This window comes from Balaenoptera borealis (assembly GCF_965194805.1).
Source record: "Balaenoptera borealis genome assembly, chromosome: 17".
Taxonomy (NCBI): domain Eukaryota; kingdom Metazoa; phylum Chordata; class Mammalia; order Artiodactyla; family Balaenopteridae; genus Balaenoptera; species Balaenoptera borealis.
Window position 1 is genome coordinate 12,209,580 of NC_138876.1, and position 20,452 is coordinate 12,230,031.

The 20,452-nt window shown below is 52.6% G+C and overlaps 1 long non-coding RNA gene across 1 annotated transcript in view; it reads right to left on the minus strand.

Annotated features, from left to right (window-relative positions):
• Positions 1-20,452, minus strand: part of LOC309614574 — a 426,058-nt gene that overhangs the window by 270,719 nt on the left and 134,887 nt on the right. The window contains exon 3 of the long non-coding RNA XR_014236283.1: positions 7,795-7,933. This is a non-coding gene — a long non-coding RNA (uncharacterized lncRNA). The remainder of the gene's footprint in view (positions 1-7,794; positions 7,934-20,452) is intronic.

Sequence of the window (20,452 nt, forward strand, 5' to 3'; positions counted from 1 at the left end):
AGCCAACAGGAGCCTAAGGAGACCTGACAACTTAATGTAATACAGTATCCTGGATGAGATGGTGGGACAGAAAAAGGACATCAGGTAAACATTAAGGAAACCTAAAAAAAATGTATAAACTGTAGTTCATAATAATAACGCATCAATATTGATCACTAATTGTAACAACTGTGCCACGCTAATGTAAGAAGTCAGCAGTAGGGAGAACTGGATGTGGGCTATATGGGATCGTCCCACATACTCTGAAGATAGTTCAAAATTGTGAACTATCTTCACAATTTTTCAGTAAAATCAGAAACTGTTCTAAAAATAAAGTTTGTTTTCAAAAATGTGTGGTGAAAAGTGTGTAGGGGAGTGGAAAAATTATGACACCTGGAATATTTCCTTCAATTTCTGCTCCTCGTGACGACTGTTGTATACGGTTCCCATTAAACTCTGAAAACATTCTGTCAATCCCGAAAAGGGAACTGGCGTGGATGTGAAATGTGTAAGCTGGGAGGGACTGACAGACCAGGCCAGCCATCCAGCACTCTGCTTTCAATTAGAGCTGAGGAAAATGAAGTTCAAAGCCTGGCAGCAAATGACCAATGAATTCCTCAGCTCAGCGCCCGTGGGTGGAGCATCTCCGGTGACTTGAGGAGTCACAGGCAACCGTGTCATTGGGTCCTCAGAGCAAGGAACCGAGGCTCAAAAGCACCTAGAGCCTTCGTCCCAGCTGGCAAGGGGCTGGCAGGTGGCGAAGCAGAGAGACCTGGGCACACATCTCCTCTCTGCTCCCTGTGTAGTACCCCTCCCCCACCCCCGCCCCCCATGGCCAGTCGCTTTCCCAATTCAACTCCCACTCCAGCAGGGGTAGTGCTGATACTCAGGGGAGAGGCCAGCTCAGGGAGGGTGACACTTTAGATGGCCTTTTCTTTCTTCCCTCTTACTTCTATTTTGATGAAACTTTTCCTTAAGCCAACATTTTTTAAAGGCCCTCCCACTTCTGATTTCCCGCGGGGATGAAGCCGGGGGCCTCTGCTTTGCAACAGCAGAAGAATGCCCCTCTGAGTCCTTGCGGCCAGACATTGTAGGACGCTTGGCCTACAAGACTGAGGGTGGATCCCTCAGTCTTAAGGTTTCATCTTTGGAGGGAGAAAAAAAATATCCTCCAGATGCCTTGCATCCCACAATGGGTATTTTCTTCATAAAGGCACCCATTACAACCAGCTCCAGGAGAGGGACAGAACTGGAGAGAAAATGGCTGGGAGCCAAAGAGTGTGAACTCCCAGCAGACCAGGCATCACTGAGAGCAACAAGGAGGACCCGGAGCCTTGGCAGCTCAGGGTTTCGGAAAGCCACCTGCGTCCCGGAAGAAGCCAGGTCACTAGACAGCTTTGTGGAGCTCTGCTGTTCACTCCATTACAAACCAGGGATAAAACCTGCTGGGTCTGGGGGCTTTCCTGGTGGCGCAGTGGTTAAGAATCCGCCTGCCAATGCAGGGGACACGGGTTCGAGCCCTGGTCCGGGAAGATCCCTCATGCCGCGGAGCAACTAAGCCCGTGCACCACAACTACTGAGCCCGTGTGCCACAACTACTGAAGCCCGCATGCCTAGAGCCCGAGCTCCGCAACAAGAGAAGCCACTGCGACGGGAAGCCCGTGCACCGCAACGAAAAGTAGCCCCCGCTCACCGCAACTAGAGAAAGCCCGCACGCAGCAACGAAGACCCAGTGCAGCCAAAAATAAATAAATAAAAATTTTAAAAATTAAAAACAAAAAAAACCTGCTGGGTCTCACACTTTGTCCAGTTCCGCCAGGTAAACCTGGGTCCCAGGGGAGCAGAAAAGGATGGGTGAAACCTGGAGAAAACCTAGAGCCCAAGCTGGGAGGTCTCCTGGAGGGAACAGGAGGCGTCTGGGGGCTACGGTAAAAGGCATGGAGAGACACAGCAGGACGGAGTTATTGGTGATGTGTAGCGCTTACATCAATTTAGCAAACAGTCCTCTCATTAGTAAAAGCTTCTAAACGTTAGCCTCAAGTTAAAAAAAGAGAGAGCTTGCAATTATGCAAAAGCACATAGCAGCACTAGCATGGGCTTCACATCCATCCCATGGAGAGACGCCTCCATTTGCCATCTTGGGCATATTAGTTAATCCCCATTTCCTCATATGCTCTGAAAAGCAATTGAGATAATATATGTAAGGTGTTGGGAACACTATGAATAATACATTTGAGTTATTATTATTTTTACTATTATTACTGGTAGTATTAGTAGCAGAATCTTCATCATACAACATACGCACCACTGCTACTCCTATAAGGACAGAACGTTATTTAGTGGTGCCTAACAGGAGCTATTAGAATACCCAGTGCTTAGTACTTCAGGAGGCAAACTGATGGACCAGTAGAATGCACAAACGACTAACGAAATGAACGATCTCCCATAACATGGGGAGAGCATCTTAAAAGGGAGGCAGCCCAGTGGATCACAAGGAGCAAGACCAGGAGTCCAGAGCTGCTGCTGCTTCCAGGAGCCTGATGCTACGACCACAGGAGAGTTCAGTACACACCTAAGTACACCTGAGCAAGGAAGAAGAGTGAAAACATAGGATTGGGTCCAGCTTAGGGAAACCCTGAACGTCCGGATTCAGACAGAGCAGGACAAGAGAACTCGGTTTGGGTTCCTTGTTTTAAAGATGGGACTGGGAAGCTTCACAGGCATCAGCCTCGGCTCGACGCCACAAGAGAGGCTTTGGGACTAAGGCAATCAAACTACCCTGCAGCCTATGGCCTGAGACGTGCATCCACCGTGTGTCTTAGTCAGCTCGGGCTGCCATAACAAAACACCAGAGGCTTCGTGGCTCACACAACAGACGTTTATTCTCACAGTTCTGGAGCACAGAAGTCCGAGATCAAGGGTCTCGAGATTTGAGAGCTCTCTCCCTGGCTTGCAAACAGCCGCCTTCCCGCCGTGTCCTCACATGGCAGAGAGAGAGGGAGAGGGAGGTCTCTAGTGAGCTCTCCTATCAGAGCAGGGCTCCACCCTCATGACCTCATTTAACCTAATTACTCCCTTAATTCCAGTACAGCCACACTCAGGGTTAGGACTTTCAGCATACGAAGCTGGGGATTTGGAGGGTGTCCAAACATCCGGTCCATGACGCTGTGCAAACAACAGTTGTTCGAATATACCGTGTCTCCCCCAGGGCGTTTTTTACCTACTCTGTTGTCTCCCATAGCTGGGTGCAACACCTGGCTCACAGTGGGACAGTGGAAGAGGGCAGGGAGGGAGGGAGGAAGTTGCTACATCACGTCAGTCCCCACACTAGGTGCTGGGGCAGTGGATTCGGTGGGACAGACACCACCCCAGGCAGGAAGAGCACAAGTACAACGCCATTACCGTCAGGTACCTTCCCCCGAAAGGCACCACAGAGAGAAAGATCTTCATCTGCAGAAGCAACAAGAACTGGGAGAGGGGAAAAGGGGGACAGCAGAGAAAAAGGGAGAAGGGGGGGGAGGGGAGGGAGAAACAGATGGAGCAGAGAGGAGCAGCAAAGAGAAAGTCCAGACACGCCTGCGGATCACGTGGCGGGCAGCGGGGGAGCAGGTTCAGGTGCCTGGATTCAGAAGATCGCGCTCATTTGTGAGATCCACCACCAGCTAGCAGGGGGCTCCCAGCAGCACAACCGCTCTGCGTCTCCAACGCATCCGTCTGTGAAATACAGGAGTCCTATCCTGCTCAGCCTGCTATAAACAAGATATCACAGACTGCGTGGCTTAAACAATGGAAATGTATTCCTCACGGTTCCGGAGGCCGGCAGTCCAAGATCAAGGTGCAGCTGACTCAGTTCCTGGTTTGCAGAAGGCTGTCTTCTGGCTGTGTCTGCACATCTCAGAGAGCAGAGAGAGTGGTTACTCTCCCGTGTCTCTTCTTATAAGGGCATTAATCCCATCCTGAGGGCTCCACCCTTATGACCTGGCCACCTCCCAAGGGCCCCACCTCCTGACACCATTACACTGGGGATTAGGGTTTCTACATCTGACTTTGGGGGGGTGGGGGGGACACGAACATATAGTCCATAACGGGAATCCATAAAGCCAGCCTCCGTCTCCGGATTGCCTTGGGGGCCAGAACAGTGGTTCGTCCCTCCTTTTTTGCAGGCATCCTGTGGAGTGGCACAATGCAGGTTCTCCGTAAATAGTCATGGGATAAAAGAAAGACGGAAGAACAAAAAAGAACTTTTATAAACTCTATAAAGTCCTAAGCAAACAGTGCTTAGTTTCCCCAAAATCCCAGAACAGACCCGGGAGCCCTTGAAGGAACAGCACTCCGTGCATGATTTCTGACTTTCTAACCCCAACTCAGTGTCCAAAAGTGCAGGCAATCCAAGAAAACATTCCCCAAGCATGTCCTGTACACCTGTCATGGTGCCAAAAGCTGGGGCGAAAGAGAGAGCAAGACCCAGAGCCTGTTCTCAAAACATTCCCAATCGAGGGAGAAGAGCTGGTGTTCACACGAGTTGGACGCTGCTTCCGGAGACAGAAGGAACCCAAAGCCACTGGGGAGATAAGAAGTGCAGGTTCCAAAGCCTGGCCTTTAACATTGATTATAATAACTATCACCCGCAGTGATAACTGCGGTGGGTACTCATCCGTGTGGCCAGCTGCTGGATACATTGGACTGAAGGAGACCCAGAAACGCTTTCGCTTTCAGGGGGTGGCTCGGACTGCCAGCCTCTGCAAAGCCCATCGCGGGCACCACCGAGAAAGCTCGGCGTCTGCTGGTGTGACAGATGTTATCAGAATAAGCAAAACTAGGCACGTTTTCCCCTAGACTTATGAATCCCTCCTCTGCATTTGCCCTCCTGTTCTGACATTAATTGAACTCTGTCTTCACTACTAAAAATAAACTCCAGGTCAAATGCAATGAGCCAAAACCTCAATATGAAACCACAAGAAACAGTAATAGTAAAATGGGCCAGTAGCAGAGGTGTTTTGAGAATCCGTTTCTGTTTCAAGGGTAGAGTTCCGAGTGGGTCGGGAATTCTTTCAGCAAACACTCCGGACACTGAATAAAGGAAGCAACCTTGACACACGTACCCTGTGGCCAAAGACCAGGGCTGGCTCGTGTCTGAGGACAGGCGGGCAGGTGCCTTCAGACACCCTCTCACCAAAGACTAGAGAGGGCTGGCTTGGGAGTATCAGGCAGGACCCAAGAGACGCTCCCAGAGGGAGGCGGGCCCAGAAGAGGAGTCCAGAAAAGCAAGGTGAGCGTCAAAGGGAAGAAGGCAACGCTGCGCGCAGGTGCGAGGGGGGGCCGGGGTGCGAGAGAGTCACACTGTCAGGAGCCAGACAGGTAAGGAGGGGGCAGAGAAGCAGATAACAAGGGCTCCCTCTCACTGACCATCTCCTCAGGCCAGGTGCTGCAGCTGAGAAAAAGACGCGTGGAGAGCTATAAAGGACTTGCCCAGGGTCACAGCGGGTAGAGGGAAGTGCAACTGGGGTAAAATCCCGGTTACGGCGGGAACAGTGCAAACAGTCCCAGGGATGGGAAGGGTGTGGAGGCTTGCTGTTGGCGAGCAGCCCAGGTGAGATGATTTCTAGGCAGGGATGAGGGAAGACAGGCTCCCAGCGGGAGAGCAGTGCCTTTAGAACAAGTAGAACCACAGGCACGAGCACAGATGTTTGGGCTTCTCTCAGAGCCCCTAGGACAGAGCAGCCCTGACCGGGGACGCCTTCAGGCCTGCGAGCCTCGGATTCCCAGCGTCCCCTCCTGCTCTGTCTGCTCCCAGCGGCTGAATTCTAGGGAACTTCCTCTCCCATTACTCCCCAGACAGACCTGCCAAGCCTTTCCTCCATCAACAGAACGGTCCTTCCAGCTTTCAGATCCTCCGCCCCAGTGGCTGGACTCCTATCTGCTGTTTTCCCGGACGCGGGAACAGCCCGCTCCAGCCCTGCAGGTGCTACCGGGAGGGGGGAATCCCAGAACAGGTGACTGCACGTCCACGCACACACTCCTGCTGCCCAAGCGGATGGCCTGGACCGGGAGCGTGGGCTTCTGAAACAAAACTCAAGGGCTGGTTGAGTGCTCGAGGGCCCAAAAAAGGCATGCAGCACTCTCACAGGATGGCCTGAGAGCTGCACTCACTGCAGCTGCCTTCTGACACCAGAATCAGCAAGTAGATCGTGGAATAAAAGCGAGTGGGGAACGTGAGCGTGCAGGGCCGCTGAGCGCCCGAGGACGGAAAGGCTTCACCCGTGTTCATCAGCTCAGCTCCTGGTAGGTCTCATTCATACGCATCTGCCAAGAGTCTCAAGGGGCAGCACCTTCCCCCGGAAGCCTCTCGGAATGGACAAGGGACCCTCCCCAGGCCTCCCAGATGCCTGGTGAATGTGGAGAACCCTCTGTGTGTCAGGGCCGGCCCCCACGTTGACCGAAGGGCAAGGTCTCGTGCTCTCCATCTCTGCGGGTCACACCAACACGAGGAGGAGCACGTCGGCACGACCCTCAGCTGCTTCCCCAGTTCTGCTTCCCTAACTGTCTCCTCACCAGTTCACACTTTCTCACCCAAATGTCCACCCTTGAAGGGCTCTTCAATGTGTGGTAGGACTCATTTTTCCTTTTTCCATCATGTTACTTATTCTTCTCAACACCTTGCTGAAGAAAAAGAAAAGATGCAACTGACCTCACTCTTTGCTCTAAATCTTTAGAAACTTTCTCCCTTTGGTTCCCACTCTGGCTTTTCCTCTCTATGCCCTCTTTTTCAATTATTCATTCATTTGTTCTTTCAGTGTCCACAATGGGAGGCCCAACGCTGGGGTGTAAGAGTCCTTGCTCTAAACAAGCTCACCAGTGACTGGGGGGACGAGTCAGGGGACGGGCAGGGGAGGGTAGGAGAAGTCACATGGCACATAAAGGCATGCCTCCAACTGCCGGCTACAGCCCAGTGTGGGGAGCAATCAACTCCGCTCAGGTCGAGGGGGCTGTGCACGACCGAAGATGATTCACAAGTCGTTTCGCAGGCAGACTTGGTGGCAGGTGAAAGGCAGAGAGGACAGCAGAGCAAGGACTTGGAAATAGCCTGCTGCATGGCAGGACCTCTAAATGGTGTATAATTAATGCACTGAAGACAAACAAACAAAAACCCTCTTCTGTTTTGGAGCATTTCCTCCTCCATGAAAGGCAGAATGGTAAACTCTTTATCTCCACCATCTCATTCAGCACCCATAACATCCTCCTGGGGCACTAATAGGACCCCAATTTTACAAATGAGGAAACTGAGGCTTGGGGAGGCTGAGGCAAGTAGCAAAACCAGGAAAACGGGTTTGCCTAAAGCCGTCAGTTTTAACCTCTTACCCGTTACCCCAAGCAGCCTGAGACTTGGAAGCTGGCGCACGCAGTGCAAGCAGGCGGGGAGAGAGGAAGAGATCACTTCTGGATGCCCCCGAAGGTCTGCTGACCTGATCACATAATCCCACCAGACTTATCCATCCTCTCCCCAGCGTGGGCTCCACACATCTCAGCAGGATGGCTGGACCATCCTCACCTTCTGCCAGGGGGGAAAGTGTGGTATATCCACCTAGGAGATGGTGGACTCCTTCCTCAGCTGGGGACAGAGGGATTGCCCCCTGGCCCAAGGTCCAGGTGCTGAGAACCAGGTCCTGTGTATCAGGGTTATGGAAAGCCAGCTTCCCAAGCACAGGAAGCTGGGCCGAGCAGTCAAAAACCACACCCCAAGCTGTGTTGCGAGAGATCACCAATTCCAATAGCCATCTTTGGTTCCATAAGGCTCAAGAGGAGAAAATCCCTTACCTTGATTCTTCACATCCCTTGATATTCCAGCTTTAGTTCAGGGAAGAACAGTTTTCAAGTCCCTCTGGAGTATTGAATGGATACGTATTTTTTTTTTTTTCCAAATTAAAGGCACCTAAATCCCAGGTGGAACAGGATGCTAGAAATATACAAGAAAAGGGAATTATTAGTGTCAGTGCTCACATGAATGAATTTGGTAATGAGAGATTTCATTCATTTAAAAAATAAGAAGTGCATATTTACTATATGCTAAATGAGAAGCATCTGAAGAGCAGGCATTTATTGAGTAGCTATTATGCGCCAAGCACTGTGTTGGACATTTGAACACATGAAGCCACTTGACCCTATGAGATCGGTCTTGGCAGCTGCATATTTCAGAAGTCACGTAAGCAGCCAGGCCACAGAGGGTCAGGTGTTCCTGACTCCCAAGCCCCCCCTCCATCAATCATGGTCCCCCTTCCTTCCCCGCTAAAGCTTTTTCGTTCATCTGATTCCAGGAATTCTGGGAAGAGGGGAAGGAGAAACATACCCAACAACTTAATTCTGAGAATGGCCAGTCCCTGGAAGCCCAACCCATTCTACGGACGGTGGGGAGGACGTGAATCACAGAAGCTGCATCAGATTAACTTGGTTGTAAGCTTTATCTGCCCTCAACACTGTCATGTAGTAACATGGGATCAGTGGACATCATGCGTTACTCAGGGAACCAAAAACGTAGCCTCGCCAGAGATTCTTATCCTAACTGCTAATGGAGATGGCTTACATGAAGAGGCCAAAAGGGTGGAGTGGTGTGGGGAATGGGACCCAGGGGCCGCCCCTGGTTTACCAGCTCTGGGAGGACCTCCTAAAATCCCAGGAAGCAGGGCTGAACGCTCAGCTGGGTGGGCACAGACACGGACCCTCTCCTCTCCTTCAAGGGGCGGGGCGGCACCCACAGAAAGCCACACTGTCACATTTACAACGGGGTGATCCTTTCCCCTTCCAGACCTCCCTCCTGCCCACCCCTACTCCCCGCAAAAACTCCCAGCCTCGTGGCAGCCAGATCATCAGGGAGAAGAGGCTCGGTGAGCACAGACTCGGGAGACAGAAGGCTGACAAGTTCTGAAGGGGAATTTGCCCTCAAGTGTGGGACAGCCGGAGCAGCTCACAGGCTGCTCTCTCAGCTGAGAGGGAGGAGGCCAGGCAGTTTGGATTCCCCGCCATCAGTTCCCTCTCTCTCCTCCAGGAAAAAGAACTTGGCCCCGGTTTGCCTCTCCGAAGCCTCTGGTTGTCACGTTCCTCCCTTGGATGTGTTAGCATCACGGACCGACCTACAAGAGCTCTGCAAGCCCCAGAGAGTTCCCGTCTGCTCCCATCAAGCGCTGGTTTAATCCATCCGAATCCCAGTTCCCAGCAGGAGAGGGCAAATCCCCCCTCCCTCAGAGAAGCCCCCTTGACTAGCCATGCGCTGAGAAAGATGCCATCCTCAGCACATCCACGCTCCCTCTGCGGGCAGCCTCCCACGCTTCTCAGACATTTTGACCAGGAAAGCACTTTTTGCCTCATTGTCGAAATGCATTCGCTTCATTACCCAAAAAAGGCAGCAGCCCAGCTTCCTGGTTGACTGTAGGCTCTTGTCAGAGTGCCTGGCTTGGCATCCCAGCTCTGCGACTGAAAAGGTCCTTTGAGGAGCCTGAACGAGCGGCTTCAGCTCTCTGAGCCTCAGTTTATCATCTTTAAGGTTTGCTCTTAGTGTGAGGTGAGAACCTCTGCAGAGCTTAGCTCTTGGCCTGGCGCGTTAGGAACACTTAGAAACGTCAGCTGCCATTAATACCGCACTTAAGCACGTGCCCGGGCCCTAACTTCTTCGTCTCCTCCCAATCGGGGAAGGGGGGGGGGAAACAAGGTCTCCCCTCTTCCTGTCTCACCACCATGACTCGTTCAGTGCGGGGCCTCAGTACACGGGGCTAAGGGCACAAGTGAAGCCAACGCAAACAGCACTAAAAGCTGAGGTCTGCGTCACAGCTACTCAGCTCCAGGCCTGGCTGTGGCTCTCACGTCTCAGTTTATTCATCTGTGAAATGGAATGGATTATGACACTTCCCCCATCTCCCAGATGTGCTGCCAGGATGAAGTGAGATAGTGCACGCAAAAGGGGCTACAAGTACTAGGGAAACGTAATTGATCGTATCAACAGCGCCACTTAGGTGCACACTCGGTATGGGACACTTTGCTAAGGAATATCCTCCCGGACCTCCGTGAGCACCTACCAGGACCCCAGGAGGTCAGGTCACAGGTATGACCATCATCTCCCCTTTACAGATGCGGAAACTAAAGCTCGGGCTAAGGAGGCTGCCTGACTGGTGTCGGCAAATCCGTGGCTGAATTGTTGGCGCGCGGACTCACTCCTACCCCTCCTCCTTGTAAGGAGCCTGCAGGAACCAGGACATCGGCTCCTACAGAAAAAGAACCTCTCTCCGAGGCAGCCAGACTGATTCATGTTTTTAATTAATGTTTTAAACCATATGCACGGAGCAATGTCCATGGAAATTAGGGAACTAAAATTTCTAACTTTCTCCCAGGAGTCGGCCCAGCCAGAGAGAGGCGCGCTGCCAGAGCATGGGGGGAGGGCGGCCTGGGCGGGCCAGGGTGGCCGGAGTGGGAAGGTCACAGAGCGGGAAGGTCACAGCCCTGCCTCAGCACACGGAGCCTGACAGGCAGTGCGGTCACGTAGAGAGACGAGCCAGGGAAAGAGGAGAGTGGCCTGACACGGGGTGACGGGATGCGCACGGCCGCTCCTCCCAGGAATCTGGCAACCCCGGCAGAAGAGGAAGCAGGGCGGCAGGAGGAGGGCCAGCGGGTAGCATGTGCCCGCGGCCTGGGCCTGAAGGGTGAAGGGGCCGCCGCTCCTAGACCTTCCTGCCTGACGCGCTGTCCAAAGGATAGACTTTCACCTGCTCTGGGGCTCACGGAGATACTCTACACTTGAACCTGAACCAAGGGGGCCACGGGCTTCCACAGGGGTGCTGACGATACTTCCCTGATGTCGCCTGGGACGGAGGGAGATCACTGCTGGGGCCCAGCGCTGTGCTCTGATGAACGGGGAGCCTGAGTGCCCATGACGGGCAGACCCCTGACCCCCAAGGTCCCAAGGAAGTGAGAGGCGGATGGGGGCCCAGACACCAGCCCCTTGGCCGGGATCTTCCTTGCTCTGCCTATAGCATCTCAAGCGTGTCACAGTTCCAGAGCGTCTACTCCTTTCTACCACCTGTAAAAAGGGGCTGTACCATCTTCCTTTCTCCAACGAGGAGGTAAGGGGCACAGAGTGTGACATACAGCACCGGTGATTAATCACCAGCTCTGCTGTGAGCAAGGCCACCGTGTCACCGGGCAGCCGGCCCGGACGCCACGTGGATGCTGCGTGGGCAGCAGGGCCACCTGGGCACACTGATGGCAGCCGGGACCAGCCACCCCATACAGGGCCCTGGGCTGCGTGGCAGGAGAGAGTGAGCCAGCCATGAAATAAGCGACCGCACGGGGACTCCTGACCTGGAAATCATCAAAATGCCATCCGTTCACAGCAAACAGACCACAGTGGTGGGCTGCAGTGCCTACAGGAGCAGAGGACAAGACGGCTTCCCCCAGGAAGCCCCTGAGAGCAGGCCCTGGCCTTGGGATGTGTTTGTTCCCCCTGGAGAAGGCCCCGGAAAAGGACATAAACACAGGTACTCCTGTGCCTCTCCTGGAGGGGGAAAAGCTGGTGAAGGCCCCAGCCTGGCTTGCACGCTTGCCCCGGATTCTATGGGATCCAGAAGGCCAGAACGCAGAGGCAACATGTACAGACTCAGAACACAGGCTGTCTGGGTCAGAGCTAGTTCCCACCAGTCAGCACCGTGCACCCTGGGCACTCTACTTAACCTCTCTGATCATCATCTGTAAATCAGGGCTGCTGAGAGCAGCTACCTTCCGAGACTGGGGTGGGGACCACAGCAATGTACGTAGAAAGTATAACGCGACATGTGGCCCAGGGTAAATGCTTAACACTTTTGTTATTCTCAGTGTCTAATCGCTGTCATTATTCCTCTTGCCTGGCAGGCAGACCGACAGTCCTGGATTCGAATCCCGCCTCTGCCACTTCCTGGGAATGTGACCAGGGACCAGTCACTTGACCTCCCTATGCCTCAGTTTCCTCATCTACAAAATATGGACCAGCCACATGGCACCACCAAGGATTACAGGGGCACACGTAGCAAAGCAAGGGGTACAGTATGAGCTTTCAAGAATGAAGGCCCTTGGGCTTCCCTGGTGGCGCAGTGGTTGAGAATCCGCCTGCCAATGCAGGGGACACGGGTTCGAGCCCTGGTCTGGGAAGATCCCACGTGCTGCGGAGCAACTAGGCCCGTGACCCACAACTACTGAGCCTGCGCGTCTGGAGCCTGTGCTCCGCAACAAGAGAGGCTGCGATAGTGAGAGGCCCGCGCACCGCGATGAAGAGTGGCCCCTGCTTGCCGCAACTAGAGAAAGCCCTCGCACAGAAACGAAGACCCAACACAGCCATAAATAAATAAATAAATAAATAAAAATTTAAAAAAAGAATGAAGGCCCCGACCCCAACTAAGGGGCATCCTACAAAGCGACTGGCCTGGACTCTTCCAAAATGTCAAGGTCAAGAACAGCCGAGGAACTGCTCTAGGATAAAAGGAGGCTAAAGAGACATAGCCACTAAACACAGTGCTGACCTGGAATCAGAAAGAAACAGTCCAAAAGGACATTATTGGGGCAACTGATGAAACTGTGCATGGCCTGTGGATTAGATAATACAATTGTAGCAATGCTCAATTTCCAGAATTTGATCATTACACTGTGGTTATGTAAGAGAATGTCCTTGTTCTTAGGAAACACACGCAGAACGTTTAGGGATAAAAGGGCAATGTCTGCAATTTACCCTGAAGTGGTTCAGAAGAAAAATTGTGTGTGTGTCTGTGTGTGCACGCGTGTGTGTGTGTGTGTGTGTGCGTGCCGGGGGCAGGGTGCAGAGAGAGTTAACAATCAGTGAAACTGGGTGTATGGTAGTTCTCGTATCATCGTTGTAATTTTTTCTGCCGGTCTGAAATCATTCCCAAGTAAAAGATGCCCAAGAGCCGGCGGTAGGGGGGGTGCGCAGGAGGGTGGTAACAGGCCTAAAGGTCTAGTACAGACCATCTATGCAGGCCCAAACCATAAGCCTTTCCCACCAAAACCCAGTCACCTGATGTATACATGTTATGATTTATTGTGTAGGATACTACAAAGGATAAAACTGAAGTTGAATTTGAACTACCACCCCTCCTGCCAAGAAAAAGAAAGACAGATGATGGCTACTTCTATTCCCACGCCCCAGGGCCAGGCTTGGAGGGCCCACATCCTTGCCATCCAGCGGGGGGCGGAGGGCACCGTGGAGGAAGGCAGAGGCAGCATGGACCACAGCAGCCAAGGCTGGCTTTCGCTACGTGCCAGGCAGTGTTACGAGAGCTGTCTGCATCTTGAGTCATTCGATTCCCCCAAGAACCCTTCAGGCAGATTCTACTGTTATTCCGCTTCCACACTGCAGGAAACTGAGGCTGGAGACAGCCTCCTGCCCGGGGTTTAATCTGGAGCACGAGTGAGCTGGGATTTGCGTCCAAGCTGCATCCACGGGACTTCCACAGGCAGCAGGGAGGCAGGCACTCCAGGCCAAGGAGCAGCCAGCACCAAGCCCGGCCCTGCCCCTGAAGCCGAGGCCCCAGGCCCCGCAACGCTGAGCTTCCAATGCAGCTACAGGGGGCTGAGATCCAGGCTCCCTGTCCTGTGTTCTCCCCTCACGGCCACCCTAGCACTCTACACATTTGATGCTCGACACCTGTTTTGAGATGCGGTCACAGAAACACAGCTTCCTGTTCAAGGAGTTTCAGCAACGCAAGGATGATCTCTGGGACACCCGACACACTGGGGACATCAGTGTCATCAGCGAGGAGAAAAATGGGTCTGGGGACAAAAGGGTAGGGGTCTTCACTGAAAACTCTTTTATCCCTTCTGTGGCTTGTCTTGTGAATGACTTACCTCTTCAAAAATGTTTGTTCACTTATTTTTTTAATACAAAGTTAGGAAAGGAAATCAACCCAGTTCCTGTGTAAGCCTGCTCTGAGTATGAGCCATTCCGTGCTGTACAATGCCGCGTCGCTGTACACAGCTGTCACTCACTACACATCCTCCTATTTTCAGGGGTGGAGGGACCAGAATGATTAAAGACCCAGAAGGAGCAGCACAACCCACTACACTTGAGGGTGCTAAGACCTGGTGGCCAAGAGACCAGCCCGTAGGTCCCTGGAACTCCAGAGCTGCTGCGAAAGCAAGGTGGGGACAGCACCTAAAGTAGTCCTCTCCCAGTTCTCCAACTCCAGTGCCAGGAAAACTGGGCAGTGCTCTCAGCCCTACCGCCATCCAGGAGGCGGGTGGGGACTCTTGGGATGGCCATTTTACAGCTCAAGAAACAAAGGCACGGGATAGGTGGGAACAGTGCCCAAGTCCTCCGCGGGGGAGAGGCTGGTGGGGAGTGCAGAAGTCTAGCTCCGGAAACAGTTCCTAAACCCTACCCTTCCCCCAGGACGGAGAGTGAGGACCCACCTCTGTCCCCTGAAGAAAGGATCTAGAGTCAAGAGATTCCCGGGTTCCCAGCCAAGCTCCCCCCAAAAGCTGAAAGCATGGGGGAGACAGCATTTGACAGCACTACCCCGTGTGTCAACGGAAGAAGATAATATCTGTGAAAATGCTTTGTAAACTGTAAAGTGCCGGGCAAATCCTCCCATCGAAACAGAGGGTGCACTGGTAGCCGGGGGAGGAAGAGGCTTCTGGAGGGTCAGCCTTACCAGGCAGCTTCTCCTGAAGCATGGCAGCACTTCACCTCCTGACCTTCTACCCCAAACTCTCTTTTTCATACCAGCACTTACATTCAACTTTCTCTCACGAACACCCTCCCACCGCCCCTCCCACCCCAGGGGTGTAAGATCATTAAATCAACCCCAAGGTAAATAGTTTTCGATTCTCCAACCCCAAAAACCTCCCTTCCTGCCACTGCACTTGGGTCTTGTCACCCAGAACATCAAAGCTAGCGCTTTCGGTAAAAGCCTCTCAGATCACTTGGGTGACGTGCGAAGATAAAAACAACCTGCCACATGCCAGGCTGTGGAGCACACCTTGGTGCCCAGTGGGGAGGGGAGTGGGCTGGGAAGAAACGGCGAACTGTACTGGCTAACACTTTGCAGGGAGCCCGACGCCCTGCCCCCTCTCCAAGTCCAAGTCTGCTGGGTGACCTTGTAAGTCCCTTCCCCACTTGGGGCCTCTTGCCAAGGAAGGGGTTGGATGGCACAATCTCTAGGTCGCTTTCAGATCTAAAATTCACTGATTCCATCTCACCCTCCTTGCTCAGAGTCTCTACTTCCTGAACTGTAATGACAGTTGATTTACATACAGGAAAATAAAAGCAACTACGAGGTCGCTCATACACTGGGCTGTAGTTTTTGGTGACTCACAAAGGAAAAAATACATGTTTCCACTCAGCTCAGAAGAGTGGTCCCTCCACTCTCCAATTACTCAAAAGTCACTAGGCCAATGGAAGCCCGGGGGAAGTTCCAGGCTACCGGGAGTTCAAACGTCAGTGGACGCAAGCTCAGCAGGGAATTTCCCATGGCAGACAGGTGCAGCAACAGGTGGGCTTGATGGAGAGTCCCCTCCCTCCCTGAGAAAAACAGCCCTTTACCCATTCACCCTCCATCTCGGTAAGTCATCTCCTATGGAGCCAAGGAAACACCGGGTCCAACACTGGGCCAGGGCCCACCTTCCAGGAAGTCACACCCCAGAATGAATGTCCCCTCTTCCAGGAAGCCAGTGTTGAACCACCACCCTCCCCAAACCCCGTAGCCTATAAACTCCATAAGCGCAGCAATGGTGCCTGGCATATAACAGATGCTAAAAAAAATCATTGCTAAAATAGTAAATACTTGCTGGATGACTTAATCATGCTGTTTCCATAAAGCTTAAGTAATTCCATCCCCCAAAATACTGGGTGCCTGTTGTGTGCTGGGTACTGGGGATAGAATGGTGAACAAAGCAGACATCGATCCATCCAGCCATCGTCCAAAGCAATTGCCGAACGTGCTGGCAGAAGATGACCCTCAGCTGTTGGCCTTCTTTGGAGACTGTCTTGGCTGAAGACACTGCCTTGCTCAAGGTGGCACACCCTCCCAAGGGAGCCTTCAAACAATGACTGATCAATCCTCATCTCAATTCTGGGCAATTCTGAAAGGCCATTCTAGCGCCAGGGCTCCCAGGGGGTTGGCTGGGGTCTTGGTTAGCCATTGTCACAGCTCAGTTTCTCCCCCTGCTCCTTCTTGATTTCTTCCCCCTCAGTTTCACAGCTGTTGATTCCAAAGGCACCCCACAATAAACATCCCACTTACTAACCTCAATCTCAGCATCTGCTTCCCAGGAAACCCAACCTACAGCAAGAAGGTTCTCATGATTGATGGTCAGGCCCTGTGCCACCAGGATGAAGGTTTTAGGGCCAGGACGAGTGAACAGACCCCCCCCCCTAGTTGGGACAGCTGCCTCATTGACAAGGAGGCCGAGGCTGGGCTCAAGGCTATGATCAGTGAAGGAGAGCTGTGAATTAGCAAACACCTGTAGTTGTTTTAACGTGTGATGAGTCCCAGGTCCTTAAGGAAGAGGTGCATATTCTTCATCTGTGTTCTCCCGGCACCCAGTACAGGAAAGGAGCTCTGCTGAATGATTCAGCGATGACTGGATGGACCAATGGATATATAAACAGACATACTTGGTTGAACAAGAAAGTCACACCTAAAGCAGCTAGACAACAAATGAAAAATAATGATTCTGTATAGGTTAAATTATGTCATCCATGTAAGCATTTATCGTGGTGCTCAAGAAATATTCACGATGAAGATGACAAGTAAGCCACTCACAGAGAACTCCCTAGAGAAGGTGACCTGCAATCAGCAGCTTGAAAGAAGTGAGAGAATGGAGGAAGGCATATGAAACAAGAGAAACGAGGCATTAGCACTGGTCAGCTGAGTTCTGACTGCTCGTCAGATACCCGGTACGTAACCACTCTCATCGTGGGGCTGCCGTGACAGCCCAGGACGTAAGATAGGGAATGCCTTCCGTAACCATTACATCCATCACCATGTATGTGGGCTGTGATGCTCCCATTGCCAGGGGAAGCAACGTTGATGGAAGGTCCTGAACACAGTACTGCAGTTTGGAGACTTAATTCTACAGGGACAGGAAGCCATCGAGGCTGTGAAACAGAGGCGCTAGGTGACAGCTGGGAACCTAAGCTTCAGAACTGGTGCAAGATTTCTTAAATCATCCATCCCTTAGGTTCTGGACAGTTGCTTGGGATGCCTAAGCTGCCGTGTTCCCGAAGCAGATGGGGACTTGGGAGGCGCCTAGAGCCTCCATTCTGAGACAGCAGCCTCAGGGGCAGAATCAACACTGGAGAGCCCCAGACGCCAGCCTCAGTCCCCCTAAGAAATGTACAGACCCTGGGGGCCATCCTCACCCAGGCACCCACCCAACCCACTGACAGTCCTCATTTCTGAGGGTGATGCCCAGGGAAACAGATAGGAGCGCCAAGGGAAAGGGGAAGAAATAGGAGCCTGGTATTTGTGCAAACAAGAGTAAGTTATGAGGACAATGGGAAAGGGATAAAGTTTACTTGGGAAAATTATGAAACGAGTGACGTCACAGAGGCTATTTGTTAAGCAGGACAGTGTATTCTAGAAAACACAGAGGACTTTGGCCTATTACTCTTCCCTGAGCTGGGAGCATCTAAAAGGCTAAACGCTGGGGCCATTACAGGTGGTAGGCAGAGGAGACCCACCTCCAGGGCTAGCGGGATGCTCAGTGTCAGGCTGAAGGTACAGATGTCAAGGGGCAGGAAAGCTCAGAGTTCAGGCAGACAGGCTTTGCTGCCGAGCGATCTGGGCTGGAACTGAGGCTCCAACACTTCCTTCCTGCACGACCCGGGCTAGGAAGAACCCACCTCCCAGAGCCTCTGCGATACAAACCTACCGGAGTGCCCACGGGGACCGAACAGCACCTATGCAAGGCACCGGAGCGCTCAGAAGTGATGCTGCCGTTACTTAATCATCGGTCACAGGCCTGCGTAAGAACCATCGGTGCCACCCTTTCCAACTGCTCCCCACAAATCCCTTGGGCTTCAAGAGTCTCCGGTGAGGCCCCTCCTGGGGGCTCAATGGCGTTGAGGAGGGGGCAGCATGGGGACCATATCCCCATTTTGACTCCAACAGCCCTGCTTTAATGGTTATCTACATAAGGCCTGCACACAGACTTCAGCTGGGCCAAAGGGGTTTGAGAGCTTTAAGACAGCGTGAAAGCTTCGAACATTCATCCTCTTACTTTACCAAAGAAAAAAAGTGAAGCTTCAAGAATCAAGGGGCAGACTTCCCTGGTGGCGCAGTGGTTAAGAATCCGCCTGCCAATGCAGGGGACACGGGTTCGAGCCCTGGTCCCGGAAGATCCCACATGCCGCGGAGCAACTAAGCCCGTGTGCCACAACTACTGAGCCTGTGCTCTAGAGCCCGCAAGCCACAACTACTGAAGCCCACGTGCCACAAGCACTGAAGCCCGCGCGCCTAGAGCCCGTGCTCCGCAACAAGAGAAGCCACCGCAATAAGAAGCCCGCGCACCGCAACGAAGAGTAGCCCCCGCTCGCCGCAACTAGAGAAAGCCCACGCGCAGCAACGGAGACCCAACGCGGCCAAAAATACAATAAATAAATAAATAAATAAATTTAAAAACAAAAAGAACCAAGGGACTCATCTAAACTCACACAGCAGGTCAGCGGTAGGGAAGGGAAGGTGTAGCTGGAGACCCTGAATCTCCCCAACAGTTAGTTCAAAGGCTGGGGTTGTTGGATGTGTCCTCTGAGGTCGGTCTGCTGCTTGGGGGTATGAGACTCCCACTCTGTGGGCATGGGGGCGGTGACCCCCAATGCCTTGGCACCCCAAGTGCAAGTCCACAAGTCCCGACCCTCAAAGCTTGGTTCAAAGAGCAAAAGGAACAACAAGTGGAGAATCCGATCCCAGGCAGAGGAAAAGCAACCCCTCCACTTCCCAAAAGAGGGACAGTCTTCCTCAGATCGCTCCCCAGAGCTGGGCTCAGGGTCTAGACCCAGGGGCCTGGTAAGAACCGCCCCAGGAGCCACTGAGGCAGAAATGGGACTCAGTCCACAAACGTCAGGGATGAGAGAGGCAAGAAACTAAAAAGAAGAAACCAGTCCCTTCCTTGTCAAGAAATCACAGCTCCCAGACACTCAGACGGGTCTGGTCCGAAGTCACCCATGGGTTTCTATCTGCCCACATCATGGGGCCAGCCAAACAGTCATGCAACTTCTCCAAAGGCAGGGAGGACAGCAGAAGAGCAAGACTTCTCACAAGTGGAAATGCTCTCCCATGACCCCAGGTCAACTGTCAACCCAAGAAGCAGCACAAAGGAAGGAAACCCTGGCATCGAAGAACGGATCAATCCTACAGAAATCACTCATAACGGCCACACGTCTCCAGCCTCCTCAGTGCTGGGCGCTGGTGGGCTTTCCACGTGATCACCAATCCTGAAACACAGCTATAGTGTCCCCAAGTGACAGATGGGTGAAATGAGGCTCACAGAGCTTCCTCAACACACAGCCAGATTTGAACACGTACTGTGTGGAGTGTCCTGTGTTTGTAGCCAGATCTACCTAATAAAGCCCTCTCCCGAGTCCCTCACCCTTTTTTTCCCCACACTCTTGTTTTAAGAACATTAGGTCTGTACGACCTTGTTTTATTCAACAAGAAAAACACAGGTTGTCCAGCATGGGAGGGATGCAAGCCACAGTGACACGACCCTCAGAAACACTGTGGAGGGGATAACCTTGGAGGTTTCCTGTCACTCTAAGATTCTCCAAGTCTAAACTGAAATTCCAACTCCCATCCAATTATTCCCCCTGAGTTGAACGTAGGCACTCCTACAACCCCAAAAACATAAGCTTTGCTCTTCCTTAGGGACAGCAAGGCTCTTTAAAATCCATCCTGGCATCTCCCAAGTGGCCTCAGCCATCCTGGGGAGGAAGGTTCCAGCTGGAGAGCCAGACGAGGACTCCAGGCACCCGACGACAGACAGGGAGTGCTAAACAGGGCTCGGGGGAGCCTCCCAGCCCCACAGGATGTGGCAAGGTGAAGAAGTAAGAGAAGAATCAGAGAAAGCAATCTAGAAACACAAACAGCACCACAAATAAAGCGACTTAACAGGAAACAGTGGGACTTTTCTTCACTTCTTTTTTAAAGCTAGGAAGCCCAAAAATAGTTGAAAGCCATGTCGCAGAGCTTTCCGAAGACAAATCCTGCCTTGTTCAGTAAACACATCTAGGGGGACAAATACGAAGTCTGAAGTCATGAAGACAACAAGGGCAAGTTCAGATCACGCACAGAACTCCACGGTGCACGTGAGGAGCAGGGGGTTTCAATCCCAGCCCCCAAGCCCAGGAGCCCGTGTGCCAATCAGCAGTTCACACAAAGGCTCAATTTTGAAGCTCACTCATTTTAAGTAAAGGCCGCGTAGCAACTGGCTCAACTTGAAGGCATCC